The 21,231-nt window shown below is 38.5% G+C and overlaps 1 pseudogene; it reads right to left on the minus strand.

The window, feature by feature from the left end:
• Positions 1 to 18,608: 18,608 nt before the first annotated feature.
• Positions 18,609 to 20,633, minus strand: LOC139015994 (ferritin heavy chain pseudogene; annotated as a pseudogene).
• Positions 20,634 to 21,231: the final 598 nt, after the last annotated feature.

The raw sequence follows: 21,231 nt of genomic DNA on the forward strand, positions 1-21,231 counted from the left end.
AATAAGTGATACATATTTTTGTGGAATTAAACCCCTGGGTTTCCAGGGTCTCATTTCTCTCCAGCCTTGTCTTCAGCAGAGCTAGAATTAAGGTCACTGCCTAGAGTTAAAGTCCAGTCCAGCCCAGTATCTGGCTAGCTTAGCTTGTGTTCCTAGTTGCAGTCCATTGCCTGTGGGGTCCCCATAACCATGGGCCATGAAGCTGCTAAGACCACTAGGCCATGAGGTACACAGACAAGTGCGAATCATGGAGCAAGCGAGAACCAAGAACCCAAAAGTGGGCAAAGGTCAAGAGAGAGAATTCTTTGATGGGGATTTTAACCTTCCAAGATTTCAGGCACCTGCAGTAGCTCCACCGCGCCCCCCCCCCCCCCAGCCAATTATCTTTTTCCCAGGTTAGACTGATAGACAAGCATCTTCCCTACATCACCCAGACTTCACTGTGCATGAGCCCATCTCTCCCTGACAATCCAGGAGGGGGAAGGAAGGGGTGTTAATCCCCATGGAGGTACAATGCTGAGATTCCTTGGGCTGTGACGTGGTAGCTTCCTGGTGAAGCTGCCCAGATGACCATACTTACAATGTCTGGCTTCCCTTTTGCTTTCTTCCTATTATTAATATTGACTAGCTCAGTGGTTCTCAACCTTCTGGCCCTTTAAATACAGTTCCTCATGTTGTGACCCAACCATAAAATTATTTTCATTGCTACTTCATAACTGTAATGTTGCTACTGTTATGAATCGTAATGTAAATATCTGATATGCAGGATGGTCTTAGGCGACCCCTGGAAAGGGGTCGCAACCCACAGGTTGAGAACCGCTGGACTAGCTCATTACGGTAATAAACTTGCATGAAGATTATTGCAAGAGCCTCAAGCTAGTGAAAATAACAAAGTTGCTAATATCAAGGCTATGATTGCTCAGTCCAATGAATTAAAACCAAAGAGTGATATTTGAGAAGAGGGAATGATCTATAGCCAAGAACTAAATTGAGGCCTTGGAGAAAGAAGATGTAGAAATATTGAGTAGTTAATGGCACATGCACTTGAAGGAGAATTGTAGCACTTGCTGTGAAGGGATTCCAGTTGTCTAATGGACTGTGTACAACTGGGGAGAATGGAATATGACAAGAATCATTACCGAGGAGATGAGAGAAAATGAAGTTGGTAGTGAGCCAAGTAGGAGGAAGGGAGTAAATGAGTTGTCTGCAAGATACATCCATGGTGGCTAAATGAGGGCTGATTGGGGAAGTGCAATTTTGGCAACCTCCTTAGTTGAGCCGAAGATAGATTAGAATAAAAGTTTTTCTAAAATACTGGCATGAATATTCTATTACTGACACAACCCTTTTTGTGGGATGTGGTTTGGGAGTGTTAGGGTGGAAAGGGATGGAACAGGCTTTTTCATGACTTAAAATATGTATAGTAGTGACATGATACTAGTTGCTTAGTGAAAGTGAATTAAATAAATTTCTGAATAAAATAAATATGAGGGCCCGATGTCAAAGAAGGAACTTCCTTAAAATAGTATTTTGAAAAAGAGGGACTGTAAAGCTCATTCTTTAAAAAAAGTTTTTATTGATTTCAGAGAGAAGAAGGGAGAGGGAGAAATAGGAACATCAGTGATAAGAGAGAATCATTGATAGGCTGCCTCCCGTACACCCACAGCCTGGGCATGTGGCCTGACCAGGAATTGAACCATGACCTCCCAATTCATGGGTTGACACTCAACCACTGAGCCACACCGGCGGGGTTAATGCTCATTCTTTGAGATTTACTAGCCACAAAGACGCCAAAAGCTGGGTTTTTAGCCCTACTCCATTTGTGAAAAAGAGAGATCTTAGTCAATACATAGCACAGAGCAACCACATGCTAAAGTCAATGCAGAATGGTAAACACATAAAAAGGACAGCTTGAAAGATCCTTATTCAGAGGTGAAACCACAGATAGACTTTTATCGTGAATCAATACAACAGTCCAAATCACCTGGTGATGGCCCAAGCACACAATCAACACAGATAAAGGACTAAGTCCCAGCCTCCCTTTCTGAAAGGCTCTCACAGGACCAGATGCCAACCTTTGAAAGACCTTTTGCTAGTAGCAGCATCTGACTCACTGGCAGGCTTTTCAAATAGTTTCCCTGGCAGCTTTGAAGTTGCCTCTAAGGCAGTTATGTGATTAGACTCCTCAGAGAGCCTGGGTGTGCTTATCTTCCTCTATGCTGTATCCTGGGACAATGCAACTTCTCACAAAGGCAGGTAATTGCACTTCCCATCAGTTTGGGCCGACAGTTTTCAAGAGTGAATATCTATTTGGTTAAACTAAATAAATATTCGTAGTCAGTTTTCTAAGATATACATTTCTAAGCAAAAATCCTGAGTGGTCAGAAAAAACACATTTATTATGTTTTGATTCTGGATGCCTGGTCTTTCTGGCTTCCTGGTTCCTATTCTTATTTTAGAGTCCCAAAGACCCTTCTTCAGCTTCTCTTATCCTAAGTAACCAACCACTTCCTTTAAGATCCTTCTAACAGTAGACCTTATGGTAGAATTACAAAAGAAGCAGATGTTCAGGGGAAAAGGTAAAGGAAGGTTAAGAATGGTTATTGGATATGTCTTCTTAGTTTGTGTCATCATAGGTGTTTTACCAGCAATGCATGGAACTTAAAGACCGATATGCTAAGATAAAAAATGTTGGAATCACATCACATTAAGGAAATCAACACCAAATAATCCTTCTCAGTAAGCGTGACAATCTGTTAAATAATGGCCCTAGGGCATACACTTCCTTTCCACTCATACCTGTACACTTGGGGAATAAATGCAGTCATTGTTAGAAAGACACTGAAGTGTTCTATGCATCACACAAGAACTTGATCTCCTTTCTATTTTGTTAGAACTATAAATGACAAAGTGTGAGTTGTGTTCTAATAACTTGCCAGGGAGATGCCAGAGCAACCTGAAAAAGAGGTCCAAGAGTTTGCCAAAGAAACAATATCATTGGTCCCTGACTAAATTTCATGAGAATACACACACACACACACACACACACACACATACACACACACACCAAATATATAATATTTAGGGTAGATTCAGTGGAATGCATTTTATCTTTTTACCCAGGGCCCTGAGATACCAACATTATACATGTGCTATTCTCATTGTGTTTAGTGAAAGTCTGATTCATCTTATTTGTAAGAACTTAAAAACAATGACAGATAATTATGTTTTGGATATTAGTTATACAGCTGCTTTTTTTTTGGCAGTGCTATAAATTCCTCATAATATACTGGAGCTGCATATAATGAACACCTACTTAAAGTGTCACATTGGTAACATTTAATTTATCACTTACTTTTATTTGTAAACATGTTCTAATTTATCACTTGCTTTTATTTGTAAACATGTTCTTGCTGTACCTCCAAAGAGCCTTTTTACGTTTTAATGACTGTGCATATTTAATGTATTAAAATATGAGTCGCCATGAAGTTAGAAATGAAATAATGCCATGTCATCTGTCTTCCGCTCTCTTCTGCGCCACTGTGTGGCTACCCTCCCCCCCCCCCCCCACCTGCCACACCTGTATATTTTTTCTCAATTATTCTCTGACAAACAGGATCCGCCTGGTTAGGACAGAGGTTGTTCTCTCTGTGTCCAAGGGTAGAAGCAGGCGTGTTCATCCTCAGGACCCTTCTTCCTTAGCCAAGGGTACAGAGAAAATTACAAATGAGACCAGACTTGATCTTCAGCCAGGGGAGACAGAGCTCATCCATCTTAACCATCAGTCCGTCCCCTGCTGGAGTTTCCAGGGAGGCCAGATGGAGAGAAGGTTACACAGAAAGTTTTCGCATCTTCTTTTTCCCCCTCATTTTGTTATTTGTGCTGGGATTGTAAGACAGTAGAAAGGGAGTCCAAATAGCAGGTCTTTTATTCAACAAATTTACTTTTTGACTCTGGAAGTAAAGCTTCGGGCACTGTAATTGACTAAGAAATTAACAAAGGGATATTTATTGTGTGAGCTACAAGTTTAACTTGTTTCTTTTGGAAAACCTTATTTTATTATTTGGCTGAAATGGAGACTTGGCAGTTGTCCTCTTTGAAGAATACAGGGTATAGATACTGACCCGACATGTCAACATAATATAGTCTAGTTTGGCATTCAGAAACCTAAATATTTACGCATAAGTGGAATAAGAGCAGAAATTGTATAGTTTAGAAATGTGGGGAAAAGACTTGCTTCCAGTGTTATAGGCAAAAATCCCGTCTCTTTTGGGTGGTGAAAACTTCAACAGCAAAGGTCTGAATAAAATCACGTCCATTTTCTTCCATTCCCATCCTTTTACCACTTTCTGTCATAGAACTTCTTTATTTTTAAGTATAGTTATGGCCACAAGTTGCTCAGTTGCATTCAAACTTTAATAAATAAGTAAAATCCCAAATTATCTTTGGTATTCATATGAAAAATTTATTCAATCCTCTAATTTTTCATCCTTTAAATTCACCATGCCTTTTGCACCTTATGTAGGGTACCTAGAGGCGAGAATTATTATCTGCATCTTACAGTCGTGACAACACGGGTTCAGAGAGATTAGGTGACTGTCCCAAAGCTAGTGAGTGATACTGCCAGAATCTGAGGCTTTTTAGATCGAAAGCCAGAGGTCTCCAAGCAGCGTGTTCCAATGTTTTGATCTCAGCTTTTAGACTGCCAGGTGGAGTTCAGGTGCCACTAATCACAAACCAGTTGCCTCCAGCTGTAAGAAGCCTCATTCTTCTCTGGACCATGCACATATTACCATTCTATGTGCCCCATGTAAGAGTAGAGTAAGAAAGTATTGCTATATTTCCAAGACACATTTACTAACATAGTATAAACATTATTCTAAATACATTCTAAGATTGAGTTCTAAGATTACATTCTACGATTGAATTGAATTATAAGATTAAATCTTGTCACGTGGGCTCACCTAAAATACATTTCTTTATTCAGAACACTTACCAATTCCTGCCCAGATATCTTACTATTTTTCCAAAGGACAGATAAAAGGATATAAGTATGTATATGTCATGGATGGATGGGTGGATGGATATAGATAAATATGGAGACACATGGATTTGGATGGAGATATAGTTCTAAACTACGTTTGACATTCTAAATATGAATTGCCCAATCAATTTGCCATTCCACTCTTAAGTTCAGCATATCCCTAGAAGCTATGACAGTGATTCAGGTGAATCCCCACTCAATAAAAGTAACAAAATGAAAAAAGCTTTTGAATGTTGTTTGCCATTCACTATTTACCAGGTGCTTTTCTGTGTTTTCTCTTTTGAGTCCTCACAACAATTATGTAAACTAGCTGTTATTATCCCTGAGTTTCAGATGAGAGAGTTTTTGTGAGATAGGGTTCCTTGTCCAATGCTTTAAGTTTATGTCTCACCGTGTCATTTCTGCCAGAATGACTCTTCTGCTAATATTTATCATTTGGTTTCCTTTGCAATATCCGTAATATTCTTAAGATATCTTTTGTCTTATCTTTCTTTAACTGAGGTATCTTGAGCGGAAAGGAGTTCATCTATCGCCCAAGCTCTGGTCATTAATTTCACCTGTCTCCTCAAACCTTCAAAATTCTCAGACCCACCTGAGATAAATGGGTTTAAAATAGATTTCAGTATTCAATGTAAAGAAACAATATGACAGAACTATTAGGAGACATAATTTCAGCCAAGGGAAGACCACTTCATCACAGGAAGTCTTCCTAATTGGTGTCTGTCTCTCTACTTGCTCTGAGGAGGTTAAGCTCACAGCAGTGGGGGAGGAGCACACGCCAGCAGTGGGGACTATACACCCAGATCACATGACCAGAATCCCAGACCTCTTTATCTACTGCAGGAACATTCTGACTCGCAGCAAAAATAGTGCCATAATTTGGTCCGCAGCCCCAAAGTCACACTCCATCCTCACTCTCACATAAGTGTTTCATATTAAAGAAACCTCTTCAGAGCCCCAGAGCTCACATACGCTTCTTTCAAAATGACAGATGACCCTCTGCCCCAGAGAGATTTCACTGACTGCCTGAGTGTAAGTTTCAGACAGAGTGCTCTGTGATGAGTTTCAGTAACAACAGTTATTGTGCAGCTCACAGCCCTAGCAGGCAGACAGCAGTGAGGAGCCTGGACACCAAATTCCTGGCCTTAGGCTCAGCCGGCTGGACAGCAATCTACTTGAATGTGTCTGGTAAGACATCTTCCCTGCCTGGATACTGGATGTGTGGCAGATCATTAACTTCAGAGTTGCCAGATTGACAAACACAGAAACTATCACGTGAGGATTTGAAATAGCTTGTTTTTAATGCTGTGGGACTTTTTGGAGCATATATGCTACCCGACCACTATATGAGAAACATTAACACTGACCTAAAAACACGAAGTCTCAAGTCAGCTCTTTAACCAAAGTGTCTTTGCTCTTGGACAAAAGCTAAAAGTCTTTCATTTCCATCAGTCTATAAGTTTCTCCAGCACTCCCATATTCCACTAGACCCAACATCACAGGAAAGTGATGGGAAAAGGGAACAATGAATCAGTGTCTGCAAAGCATTTTCCTGTCTGGCCAGTGTGGCTTTGTGGTTGAGTGTCATTGACCCATGAACCAAGAGGTTTCCAGTTTCCTTCCCGGTCAGGGCACATGCCTGGGTTTCAGGCTCAATCCCCAGTAGGGGGCATATAGGATGTTTCTATCTCTTTCTCTTTCTCTCTCTCTAAAATCAATTAAAAAAACAAAAAACAAATGCGCACACACACACACACACACACACAAACAAAAAAGCATTTTCCTGTTTTATCCATTCATCCATTGATTCTTTTATTCATTCAATTATCAATATTTATTCAGCATCTACTATATGTCAGTCAACTCTGGCTATAGAGTGAAAAATAAGATAAAACAAAGTTCCAGTAGCAATCATGGATTATGAATCTTATTCTAGTGGAGTCTTAGGGTGTGTGTGTGTGTGTGTGTGTGTAGGGGATGCATGCATGTGCATGCAATTATCTGTCATTGGTGTCTGTTTCTGTGTGTATAAAAGAGCGTTAGGACGAATCTCAGAGGGAGGGAGGAAGAGGGACAGGAACAGATTAACCAAAGAACTTATATATGCATAACCCATGAACACAGACAATAGTGCAGTAGGCCTTAGCGGGACAGTGGGCGGAGGGAGGAGGAGGGAGGGGTATTAAAGAGGTGAAAAAAGGGACATATGTAATACTTTGAACAATAAAGATAAATTAAAAGAAGAGAGTGGTAGGAAATAATACTAATAGGTACCTATGAGTCAGATAATATAAGACTTTACAGGCCATAGAATAAAAATGCTTGTCCTTTTCCAGAGAAAGATAAATACCATATGATTTCACTCATATCTAGAATCTACAAAACAAAATAAACGAAGCAACAAAATAGAGACAGACTCATAGATATAGAGAACATTTTGATGGTTGCCAGATGGGTTGGGGAATGGGTGAAAAGGGGGAAGGGATTAAGATGTGCAAATTGCCAGTTATAAAAACAGTCATGAGATGCAAAGTACAACACAGGGAATATAGTCAATATTGTAATGACTATGCATGATGTCAGATGGTTACTGGGCTTACCAGGGTGATCATCTCATGAGTTGTTTGGATGTCTACCTAATTGTTGTGTTGTATTCCTAAAACTGGTATGGTATTGTATGTCAACTGTAATAAAAAAAGTAAAAAATTATTTTAACAAACAGAAATATTTGTCCTTTTCTAAGTTTGATTGGAACCTAATGAAGAATAATATTGAGCAGAATAACATGATTAGATTTGATTTGTAGAAATATCCCTTTGGTGACACTGTGAATGTGAGAAAGTATAGAAGCAGAAAGATCCGCCTGGAGTCCAAGGCAACAGTGCTTGAGAAAGCTGAGGGTACTTAGGACTAGAGTAAGAGTGGCAAAGGGAGAAAGAATTGACTAGTTCTGAACCAACTTTGAAGACAGAGTTGAGAGGAATGAATTGGAGGGGGAGTGGGAGAAAACAATTAGGAAATGTTCTTAAGTTGTTATTCTAAACTGCTGGGTGGCTGGTGCCACGAGGAGAACTGGCACGAGGAACATCAACCAAGAGTTCTGTATTAGATTTAGAATTATAAAATGTCACTTAGACATCCATTGCTATTATCACATTGGCAGTTAGAATATAGGTCAGATAGAGTTTGGAATTTAACTTATAAATTGAATATTGATCCACCCACCATATAGGTGAAATTTAAGACAAAAGACTAGGTCAGCTCACTATGGAGTAAGAGTAGACAGAGAAGTCTGGGCACTGAACTTTGGAGTACTCCATCAGTCAGAAATAATAAGGATGATGATGCACCCATAGGAGTTTCAGGCATGAGGGAATTAAGAGGACAACCAGGGATAGTGCATTCCTTATTCATATTCCTTCTGGCTATAGGAAGAGCATAGCTGTGATATCTATAGGAAGAAGTTATCATAGTTTATGTAGCCTAAGATGAGTGTTCTTTAGATTTTACATCTCTGAAATCAGGATACATCTTAGGACTGTGTCACAGTTTAATTGTCAGACATTTTCTTTAATGTTGGCCCATAAATAATAGTGTATCTTCTGATTGACACTATTTTAGATGTAATGAAATTTAATATGATGACTATACAACATAGCACATATGCAGGCAGGTTAGTAACAGTCATATTCTCTCTCTCTCTCTCTCTCTCTCCCTCTCCCTCTCTCCTTTTCCCTCTCTCCTCCCCCCTTTCTCTCTTTCCATCACATATTAAGTATTTAGTACATATTTGAACACTCTTCTTAAGAGTTCTTGAGGATTTCATTTTAAAAAAATTACTTCCATAATATAAAATAATAGGAAACAAGTTAATAAGTTTCTCCATATGATATTTGAATAGGTGGACATTCTCAAGTCACATGGTATATTACCTGTATGTTTCTCATTGAGTGTAATCTTTATAATTTAGTGGTGAGTATATTATGCTCATATTATAAGTCTATCCAATGACAATTCACTCCTCTATCAAGCAAATACGTTTAAATAATTCTTGTAACTGTCACAGCAATTGAATATTTTCAATTTGCTGGAAAAAAAGGGAAAATCATGGCCATGAAAGACACTAATAAATGTTTTTTCATGGTAATTTGTAACAGAGGTTTACCTTCAAACATGTAAGAATTGATTTTCATAATGCATATTGACACTGAAAATGGATTTAAATTATACAGCTATCCAAAGATTTTATGCAACTTTAGGTAGCAAAGAACTTATTATTTTACCCCAGTAGTGAGTTGTACAGTGTGTGTGGTCATTGTCATTATACATTGATGACATACAGAAATTGTTTTTGCATTGTAGCAAGCTGATATTAAATAATTTGAGGTCATACTGAGACAAAACATTTTGAAATTTATCAGCAAACATGCGAGGTGGATGGATATAGGGCATAACAATTTATGCAACTCCTTCCTGCCATCGATGACTTTTAAGTGATGATACTTGGATAGGTTACTGCTTGATTGGAACTGTTTTATAATTTTCTTAGAAGTTGTTTACTTTAGTTTATTAAGTTATTCTGTTTCAAAGCCAGCGATGACCTATTATCCTAGCTTACCATTTTGTAAACAAATTGTTCAGCTGCAGTAATGAGTCAAAGATCAGTTAAGCACAAGCCCCATAATGGATCAAGGCACAAAGATTTTTTTCCCAATCCATTTGAATTTAGGAAAAGACCGTCTGGTTTAATCTGTCTTCTGAAATGCAAGGTCAGCAGTCTGGAGGATATCAGCTGCCACTCTTTCTGATATATTCAATCAATCACACTTGATTGGCCATGCAGTTGGACTTTGGAATTTTAAAAAATGACGTTTCTCATCTCCACTATTAATGCTTACAATGAAAACAAAATCCATATTGATTTCAAATTTTAAACAAATGCTGAAGTCTAGTTTTCATGTGTTACTCAGACTTTCTGTGTACAACACATAAGCTCCTGAAGTTAAAAAGTAAAGAGGTAGGCGGCTTTATTTTCCTTTGAAAGTGGAATTATAGTTAAAACTAACTAATGCAAATATAACAAAAATATGTGCCTTGGAGAGTTTCTTATATTTCATTTTAACATCATATTTATATATAAGGAAAAATGAATTTTTGCTAGTAAAATGAAATAGACAAATAGACTATAGTTTATTTTCTCCCAATAATCATGAAAACAATGTACATTTTAAAGATTGGGGCACATATGTTTATTAGAAAACCTATCGGTTCAAATAGGAGCCAGAAAATCTGTCTACAAAGACAAAGCTAAGCAGAACAATGGAAGCAGAACCATCCAGAACATTTTGGGTAACACTCATATATCCAAAATTAGAAATGTCACTTTGTTGAAGGTGGAGTGTTACTTAGATCAAACAGAAAATAAGTGGGAAAACCAGATTTCAAACCCATGATATTGGGTTCTTTTCACTATAACACGCTGCACCCTAAAGACAAAGATGAGACCAAAACTCTCTCTTGTTGGCACATGAATTACATGAATTCATTACATATATTATCCTTGGTAGTAATTTAAGAGGCATATACTCAAATTTTTCACACTATTACACCTCAACTATTGTGGGGAGCCGGCATGGCCATGGCATACTCACGCCAGTTCAGCCTGGTTCAGTGACCCTGAGTGGGGGCAATGAAAGGCTTAGAAAAGACAGACAAGAGAATGAAAGCTGGGTCTCGGTGGGACGCTTCCCCTCTGATGGACAGCGCCAGCGCCCACAAGCCGTGTCTTTATTTTATAGCAGATGCCACGAGGCAAAGTAAGGGCGTGGTCAAGATGTTTACAACATTCTCCTGAGTTTCAGTCCCACTCAATTACATGCACCTGAACTCTATCACTCAGGCATGTGGGGCCACATGTTCAGACCACAGACTCAAGCTTACAGCTATAGCTGTTGGCTGGCTATAATTGTGCTGGGAAGGCTCTGCCCTCCAGCTGGGACTTGCACGTGGCAATGAGAGGACTGTGCCTTCTCATCAGTCCAAGTCTTGAACCTGTCCAAAACACTGTAGCCGCGCCCCACAAACTATCACATGTACAGGCTTCTGGTAAGAAAGTACAAGTCAAAAATATGTGTCCTTTTTCCTTCCAGAGTCATGAATTCTATTAAAAGAATAGAAAAGAAAAAGCTTGGTATAAATGGAGAAGTAACCCCACATTCTGCAATATTGCCAAAATCAGTAGTAGGCATGACATTAACTATTCTATAATCACATATTCTTTAAAATCACTTAACAGTATTATACTATTGACAAGAAAATAGCCATAATGAAATGGGTTTGTGCTCTGTACCTAGTATTTACCCTATCTTTTTAAAATATACAGAATTTTTTTTGTTTACTGGGAGTTCTTAATGACCAGGATTAAATGATGCACAAGAAAGTGGCTAGCCCAGTGTCTGATATGTTTAGATTATTAAATGTATGTTAATCAATTATTCATTCATGCATATAATTTAATTACATTCCATTAATTGAAAAAAAAGTCAGCTGTGGGGGAGTTCTTTTAGAGATCAAAATGTTGCCCAGGATGATCACTGGATGAATTCATCCCCTCCCAAAACCTGAATTTGTTTTCAGACAATGGCACCAGGAGGCAGAGACATTCCTTCTCATTGACTTTGTCAGACCAACGCCAATAGTAAGCAGCCACCAGATGTTCTTGACAAAGATAACTAGCTAATCTCCCTTTTGCCCTCTGCTTTTCAAATAAATAGCCCAATTACCTTTACTTTTTTTTTTTCACTACTACATATACTTCCTATCTTTTTGAACATTTAAACTGCTACTGACCACTCTCAAAACCATTGCTGTGTTTGAAGAGCAACAAAAATATTGGGGATAAACCAAACTTAAAGTGGTAAAATAATTCTCAGATGTAGTTTGGGTATTAAAAAAGATAGTTTTGGTAAAAATATATTTTCTCCGGTTGGGTTTTCTTAAAATAGTGCGTATTTGTGCAAATGGTTCTACTAAGCCTTAGTAACTAAGGAGAACCCTGTCAGGAAGTGAGGCAAGCCTCACTGAGTAGGGGAAGAACCTTGGTAAAAACGTAGAGTCTGCTGGCCAGTGTGGTTCAGTGGTTGAGCATCGACCCATGAACCAGGAGGTCACGGTTCGATTCCTAGTCAGGGCACATGCCTGGGTTGTGGGCTCCATCCCCCAGTGGAGGGCATGTGGGAGGCAGCTGATCAATGATTCTCTCTCATCATGGATGTTTCTATCCCTCTCTCCCTCTCCCTTCCTCTCTGAAATCAATAAAAACATATTTTAAAAAACATGGAGTCAGCTGAAGCTTAGCCACCGCCTGATCTCATGTGATCTCTGGGAATGGATGGCCACACAGAATTGTCCTGATATGAAGCCAGGTGGCTGGACTTTTACCCCATATCAGCCAGCCATTGGCTCGGGCAGGGATCCTGCCCAGGAATATTTGAGGGAGATGACTTCTGTCAGTCTAGAACAGTGGTTCTCAACCTTGGCTGCACATTAGAATCACCTGGGATTTGTTATGGGGTGGGGCCACAACATTAGTAACAAAGAAACAGAATTTCTGGAGGATGATGCCCAGACATCAGGATTTTAAAAAGATTCCCAGGTGATTCTAATGTGCAGCCAAGGTTGAGAACCACTGCTCTAGAGCGATTGTTCTCCACGTGGATCGCCAGACCAGCAGCATGAGCATCCCCTGGGAACTTGTTAGACCTACGGAATCAGAAACTGCGCTGTGGGGTCAAACAGTGTGTGGTTTAACAAGCTCCTCAGGTGACTCTGGTCCACAGTAACGTCGAGACCACTGGCTTCAGGCAATTATCCTGACGAGAAAGCTGTGAGCCCTTAGCAGCTGATCCTCACATTATTACTGGTTCAACAGCCCTGTGAAGGGAGTCAGAGTGGACCCCCAACGGCACCCACTACGGATTGCAAATGCTTGTTGTATTACAGTAAGTCACCCCTGTTAGATGAATCATGTTTTTAGCTTCTGTAAGCTGGATAGAGTGCAGTCTGCCCTGCATGTACTAGTATAGGCTACACTAAGCCTGAATCACGTGGCATCGGCCTCCTGTTTTCCTCATTACCTCACCCCCATTCCTGGGAGAAGTCCTCCTCCAGGGACATATTTTCAAGTGCAAACCTATCAAGTCAAGGTCTACTTTGCCAACCAATTGGGCTCTTAAACTCCAGGCCCCGACACACCTCCCCTAACGACTCTCAGGGCCAGGTACCAGGCAACTGGAGACTCTGAAGTGATTCAAACTAGCCCATTTTAACTCTGCTTACCGGCCTCACCTGTTCCTTCCCGGGAAATCGCGATAAAAGCCATTACCCACAGTCCCTCCCTCCGTGTGCCTCCAGTCGGACCTGACCTCGCTGCTTCCCTGGGTGGCCTCCTCTGGCGCACGCCTCCTCCCCTTGAAAACTGTGAGTAAGAGTTGATTACTATTTTCCATAGCGTTTATTAAGTTTATCCCTGAACTGTTGGCCTTACTATACTTCACATTTTCTATGCATTTGCTATATTTTAGACACCTCTCTATCACAGTCTCATAAGGAGTGCATGTAAGGTTCAGAAGGGATTGAAGAGTCAGATCACAGCGTGTGTGAGACCAATTGGCAACTCATTTCTACTGAACGAAATTAAAATTTCAACTTCGGATGGTTAAGGGAAAAGATATTCCAAATCGATGCTACATAAAATTCTTCCTCACATAATTCTCATCATGGGATGTCCTTTCCTTTGAAACTAAGTTCACCACAGACACAGGGCATATATTTGTGTTTTCCACATAAGGCCTTGCCTAGAAAAGAAATTCAGTTTGTCCACGGTGTCAGAACTTAAGTAAACTCTTATTTGGAAACATCCCTTTCATGCTCCTGTGCAAAACACAGTTATAATGTTTATTATAGAAGCTGTAGTATGTATTTTTTGGTTGAAACAAAATAACAACAACAAATAACTCACTGTGTACTTTCACAGCGAGACTGTATATGGCAAGGGTGGAATTGAGGGCGACAACTAATAATAAACATTAACTAAAAATACTGAATATAAAAAGAATGCAATTATGTGACAAAGCAATTTTCCTACAATAGGTAATGTGACATGCATTCCTAGGCATTGATTTGCATTGTGTGTTTCTATGAATCCTTCAGAGTCAGAAGCAAAGCTCTATTTTGTGATGATTCTTGTGCATGAATGTATGTTTCAATTTTGAGTGGAGATATTTTATTTATCAAAGACTTAAATTCAAAAGTGTGAACACAATCCCTGCCCTGGTGACCTTGTTTTGCAGGTATTCTCTGGTGTGCCAAACTGTGAAAATTGCAGGAGATACATTCATCTTCATCATGTGTGTTTGATAGCAGTTATTGAATTTTTAAAATTAAATAGTTTGCAGGCTATTTTAGAGTCCCAAATTTTCTGCCAAATTTTCTGTCTCCTGCGTGATGTATTTGTGGGTCCAAAGGTCCAGAGGCTATAAAGCTATGGCCCAAAAGGTTCTTGCTCTGTATATAGATGAAAGGGTTTATTTCACTGGAGGTGCAGCTAATTCTTTGCACAGATGCCACAACCCAAGGATGTGTGACATGGACAACAGGTCATATATCTCCCATAGTCAAAGCTGGGCTGTCCATTGGTGTCCTGCTCCCTTGTAAAATATTCCAGGGGAAACAGTTTTCAGTAACACGAGCATTATGAATCATTACCAGCATAATTCAAAACTTAATTCTACTTCTGATTTTAGGAGGACAATAGCAAGAATAATGTTTGATGGTTTACAGGGCCATTATTTTAGCTTTTAACCTCAGGGAATGTTTGACAATCATTACCATGCAAACCTATCCCACCTTGTGATAATATAAAAGAAGCCTGTATTCCAAGAGACATAGATTTGTTTATAAGATTTAGTATATGCTCGGGGAAAAAAGATCAAGAAATTCACTTTAAAACTCACAGCATTTTAATGCACTATTCTCCCCAACTTGTAAACTTTTTAAGCACAGAAAATTGCTTTTTATATCAGCAACACCTGAGTTAATTATCCCATCACACACCTAACAAATTCAGCTAAACATGATGATTGTGGTCAAAGATAATAGTAATGTTTATAATAATATTGTAATTTCATAAATGTTTATGGAAGTCAGACATTTTCCTAGGGGCTTTGGCTATAAAAATGACCATAATCATGAGAACAACCCTATTAGGTTTGTTTTCTAGATGAAGCAGAGTTGAGCTCCTAATCCTATATAGTGGGGCCTTGACTTACGAATTTAAATTTGTTCCGAGACCAAGCTCGTTAAGGAGCTCATTAACTCAAATTACTCTGCCAACTCAATGCAAAAAATCTGCCGAGAGACAACTGGTATCTCAAAAAACTCGTTAGTCGGGACACTCGTAAGTCAAGGCCCCACTGTATACGGGATGCTGTAATTGGGCAGTTTGGGTTCAAATCCAGGCTCTGCCACTAACCAAGTAGGTGACCAAGGGGGCATTACTCAACCTCTGACATTATTTGGCCTTTTAATGGTTGACTATATAAAGGACCCTAAAAGAGAAATCTGTTCATAATGTGGCTGATACCTCTAATATGGACTGTTAGCTTTACTTCTAGATTTTCACATTTCCTCTTATTTTTTAGTATATAATTTCTTTACATAGCATTTAATCACAGAGAAATACATTTGTATGACCACTGCTATAATGAAGATATATAAATGTTCACCAATAGGCTTCTGTATGAAAGTCTCATTTCATGTCTCTTGATAAAATTTTCTGTTGGAGAAGCACTATATTCCTAGGCCTTGAATTACTGGATCATATGATAGCATGTGTTTACCTTAATGTGATAGTGCAAAACTGTTTTCCCAGGTGATTGTATCATTTTGCACTCTCAAAACAATGCCCGAGGGTCCTAATCATACCCCATCCTTGCCAAAGCTTAGAATTGTCAGGGTTTGTTATTTTGTTGTTGTTGTTTTTATGACCGATCTAATAGATGTATAGTGATATGTCATTATGGTTTTAATTTTAATTTCCGTGATGACTAATGATAGAGAGTAACTTTATGTTTACATGCTTGTTTGCTATCCATGTCTTTGCTAAGTGGTCTCTGCAAGTTTTTGTCATTTTTTAAAATTAGATATTTATGTTCTTCTTGGCAAATTGTGAGAGTTTGTTATACTTTCCCACACACAAGTCTTTTATCAATGTCTTATATGCTTGCACATAAGAGCATCTAATGTATAAACTCTCATTTAGACACTATAACTTCATCTCACACATTTTTATATGTATTTGTTATCCAATTTAAAATGCTTACTAATTATCTTTATTTCGCTTTGACCCAATGTTATTTAGAAGTGCGTTTTTAATTTTCAAGTGTTTGGGGATTTTCCAGATTTTTTTGTTTAGTTTTGTTGTTGGCTGTATTCTTTAAGTCTGTTAACATTTATTTTAAAGTCCCAAAGTATGGTCACCTGGTGAATGTTTCATGAGTGCTTGAAAATGTGTATTCTGCTGCTGTTTTTTGGAGTGTTCAATTAGGTCATGGTGATTGATGGTATTGTTCAAGCCTTATATTTCCTTAATGTTTTCCTGTCTCTGAGAAAGAAGTGAAGTCTCTAACTGTTATTGTAAATGTATCTATTTTCCTGTCAATTTTATCAGTTTCTTCATATGTTTTGAAGGAAATGTGCATATACACATAAATTTGTTATATCTTCTTAATGAGTTGGTCTCCTCATTATCATAAATTTTTCCTCTTTATCTCTGATAATATTTTTTTGTTTAGAAGTCTACATGTTCTGATATTGGTGTAGGCAGCTCATCTTTCTTCTAATTATTTACATTTGAACATATTTCCTGTCATATTAATTTTAACATATCTTTGTTTATACATTGAAAGTAGATTTCTTTTAGACATTACATAATTTCTTGGTTTTTAAAATCTAATCTACCAACCCTGATTTTTATTTTGTGTTTAAAGTATTTGTTATAATAAAAATATATAGTTTATTATATTAAGCTACAGTTGATATGATTCAATTTAAAGCTATCATATTGCTAGTCTGTTTGCCCCATCTGTTCTTTTTTCTTTTTAATTTGTTATTTTGAAAAAAGACTGATTATTTGTTATTCCATATTCTATTATCATCTTTGTTTTACTTTTTTAATTGTAGTAGCTTCATTAAAACTTAAACTATACAACATTGATATATCATAATCTAATTTTAAACAATGTCATTTCACATAGTGTTAACTTTAAACCTTACAAGAATATATCCTACTCCCCCATGTTATCTTTTATGCTATGTTTGTCACACATTTGAAATGTGCATATGTTATAAGCCCCATAAGACAGTTATTTTGCCTTAGGTGGTCAATCATCTTTTCAAGTGAGTAAAATTTTTTTAAAAAGTAATCCATATTTACTTTCATTTTACCATTATTAAGCACTCTTCTATTTTTGTAGATTCGAGTTTTTGTCTTGTGGTCCTACTCTTTCTAATTGAAGAACCTTATTAAATAGTTTCAGTTTTTTTTCTGGGAATAACTTTTCTCACCTTTTATATTTTTTTGTCTTTATTTTTTCTTTATTTTTTTTCTTTTCTTTTCTTTTTTTTTTTTTTTGAAAATTTAGAGGCTATTTATTTCTCCTAAGGTCCACAGCTGGCAGCCACTGCCCTCTCATTCTAGGAGATTTCTCTCTCCTTTTCTGAGAAATCCCCTCTCTTCCTGGAAGTGCTCACAGGGAGGCTGGGATGTGAAGAGAAACCATACCATTTTTTTGCCTTTATTTTTAAATATATTTTTGCTGGGCTAGAATTCTATGTTAAAAGTTTGTTTTGCTTTCTGTGCCTTTATATCTAATTTGCATAGCTTCTGATTAAAAATTCAATGTGCTTTATTTTTCTATCTTCTGGGATTATAATTATGCATACAGGATGGGGCAAGAGTAAACTTACAGTTGTTTGGATGGAAAGTAATATAATAATCTATGATAATAAAAGCATAATATGCTAATTAGACCTGACATACTTCTGGATGAAGCTGGGGCAGCGAGGGAAGCCCAAATCCCGGGTGCTTGCTGGTGGCCAGAGGGAAGCCCGGGTCCCGGGTGCCAGGGGGAAGCTGGTGCCGGCAGCAGGGGGAAGGAAGGCCTACTCTTGCACAAATATCATGCATCAGGCCTCTAGTTAATAAGTAATAATACAAGTATAAACTGTTTTTACATACTCACAACCATAAACCACAGCTCACAACTTTTGCCCCACCCTGTATGTTAGGTTTGAATGGTTCAATATTGTCTGGTGACCATTAGACACTATTTCTTTTTTTTGGAGGGGTGTACAAAATTACTTTTATGAAGGAATGGTACAAATGAAAGACATGAGTGGATGATTTGGTACAAGTTATAGAAAGGGTACAGGTAATTCCAACATGCAGGTACTGCTTTTGTGACCAGGAAGTCACCCCTGTGGTCATGGGAAGCCAGCTTAAAGCTTAGCTCTCATCACTGTCTCCCAGGCTGTGCTTGTCAAAGAGATACTCTACCATGCCAGATTCCGGGGCCCCCAACCTGTGCAAGTTGGTTACGTGGTCACTCAGTTCTTTGATGGATTTCACCTGCTCATTCAGGCAGTGAGTCTCAATGAAGTCACACAAATGAGGATCATTTTGGTCAGTGGCCAGTTTGTGCAAGTCCAGTAGTAACTGATTGACACTTTTTTCCCAAGTATAATGCACACCCCTCGGCATTCAGTCCATTCTCCCAGTGGTCACGGTCTGGTTTCTTGATATCCTGAAGGAAGACTTGGCCACCTCGTTGGTTCTGTAGCTTCATCAGTTTGTTGGCATGTTCCTTCTCCTCCTGAGATTGGTAAAGAAAATACTAGGCAAAGTTCTTCAAAGCCACATCATCATGGTCAAAGTAGGAAGACATGGACAGGTAGACGTAGGAAGCGTAGCGCTCCAGGTTGATCTGGCAGTTGATGGCGACCTCCAAGTCCTGAGGGTAGCCCTGGCACACCTGCGAGTGGACCTGGTCGTGGTCATGGTGGGCAGCTAAGGAGAGGCGACTGAGTGGTGCTAGAGTGGAGGCCAGGGCCTTGGGCTGTCTGAGGGATTCCAGAGCTCAGGCCTGAGTGGCGGGGCTGAGGTGGCAAGTGCTGGGTTCTGTACAAGCACTGTTGAAGTAGAAAACCATGGCCACTCTCCATGAAGACTGGGGACACTATTTCATTTTTATTTCCTTTGTTCTATATTAGATGAATTTCTATTGACACATATTCAAGTTTCTGGATCCTTAGCTTTGCTCATTCTTCTGATAATCGTATTGAAGGAATTCTTCATCAATGATATTATGCATTTAATTCTTACATTTTCATTGGACTCTTTTCTACGGTTTCATATCTGCTCAAATTGCCTGTCTGTTCATGAATGCTGTCCAATTTTTCTACTAAATTATTTAACAAAGGAACAGTAGTATTGCAAAACCCTAGACTGATAGTTTCAACCTTTGAGGTCACTTTTACTTTGGTTCTGGTGATTATTTTTGACAGTGGGCTACCATTTTTTGCTTGGTTTAAGTGTCTCAATAATTGATGGAGTACCAGGTTTTGTATAGTGAAGAACAGAAGAATCTGGTGAAAATAGTTTATGCCCGTTAATGTGTACCTCTTCTTCCATCAGGAATCAAGAACAGTCAATCTAGGCAGTAGAATTTGACGTAAGTTTATTGTTGATACTATAACTCAAATTGCTCTAGTGGTAGGCTGCCTCTTACTTTGTTCTTGATGTGTGTTTGGGGTGCTAGAGAGTTTTTCTCAACATGCACAGTCACTTTGAGCTTTCCGTAGTTCTTTCAAACTTGTGCTAAGATGAAGGTCTCTATACCCCCACTCCTCCCTCATTGTTAGACTGGTGCTACTTCTCAGTCAATGCTAGGTTCTTTTTTTTAAGGCAAGATAGTATCTGTTTTAGTCCAGCATCTATCTTAGGCAGACTCTAAAAACCTGGACCTCAGGGGTAAAGCCTTTTCAGCATTTCTGGTCTGTCTTCTATCATTCAAACTGAACTTTGTATCTGTGGTTGGTGTTGAACAGGAGTTTTCTAATTGTATCCCAGTGGGGTTTCAATGTAGCTTTCTGGGCTAAAGCTAGTTTCATATTCCTCTTCCAGATAGGATGTTTCTTATTTGTCTCCCTTGCAATAATGGATTTTTTTTTTTTTTTTGCCTGTGTCCTAATAGTGAAGAATTATGTTGCTCCTCTTCTGGTTCTTTGTATGACAAATGAAGACCCAGGAAAAAAAGATAACTTTGGGGTCTGTCTCTTCCACCCCTGCCAACCACCTCTGTTGGATAAAATTCCTTTTGAAAAAACAAATATATGCAATTCCTATGTTAAGGACACTGCCTGTTGGAGTCATCTTCATCTTACTTCTGTTGATGCTTTCTCTGGAATTATAATCATGTCCCAGAGGACATGTTTCTAAACTTATAACTGGTAAGTAATCATACTTGGTCATATAGGATCTATTTTAAACACACAAGAGTTTATACTTTTTCTGAGCAAATGGGACATTGCAAATATTTTCTCTGCTTGATTATTTCAAACCAAGGTGCTTTATGTCTGGTATTCTGATTCTCTGTATTTCTTCTTGGCTGAGAAAGTTTAGCTGGGAACATCACTGATTTTTCTGACTTCCTTCTTCTGTCTTGCTTTCCTAACCATCATCGAGCTCCCTACTCATCTATTTTAGAACTTCACCCTGAGAACTAGATACTGGTCAATCTACCTGCACTTTTCACTCTTAGAACACTGTAGTATATTAAATTATCCTGAGTAAATGTGTTTTTATGCTTCATTGCTTTGTTCTTCCTTGCTGCAGAGCTTTTGTCAAATTGCCCTCAATAGGATCCCTATCCACAAAAACTGAAAAGTGCTTTGGATTTAGCAACACGGAGATTTTTCATGAAACACATGAATATACATTTGTATAATTATTTTTTTTTAATATTCACTATTTTAAAGAACTATTTTTGTATCATCCACAGTCCACTTTCAGCAAAGTACTTTATAAGATGTGATGTATCCCCATGATAATATACAAACAATAGCTAACC

The sequence above is a fragment of the Myotis yumanensis genome, unplaced genomic scaffold (genome assembly GCF_028538775.1).
Source record: "Myotis yumanensis isolate MYYU_CA2020_CCGP unplaced genomic scaffold, mMyoYum1.0.hap1 SCAF_9, whole genome shotgun sequence".
Lineage (NCBI taxonomy): Eukaryota > Metazoa > Chordata > Mammalia > Chiroptera > Vespertilionidae > Myotis > Myotis yumanensis.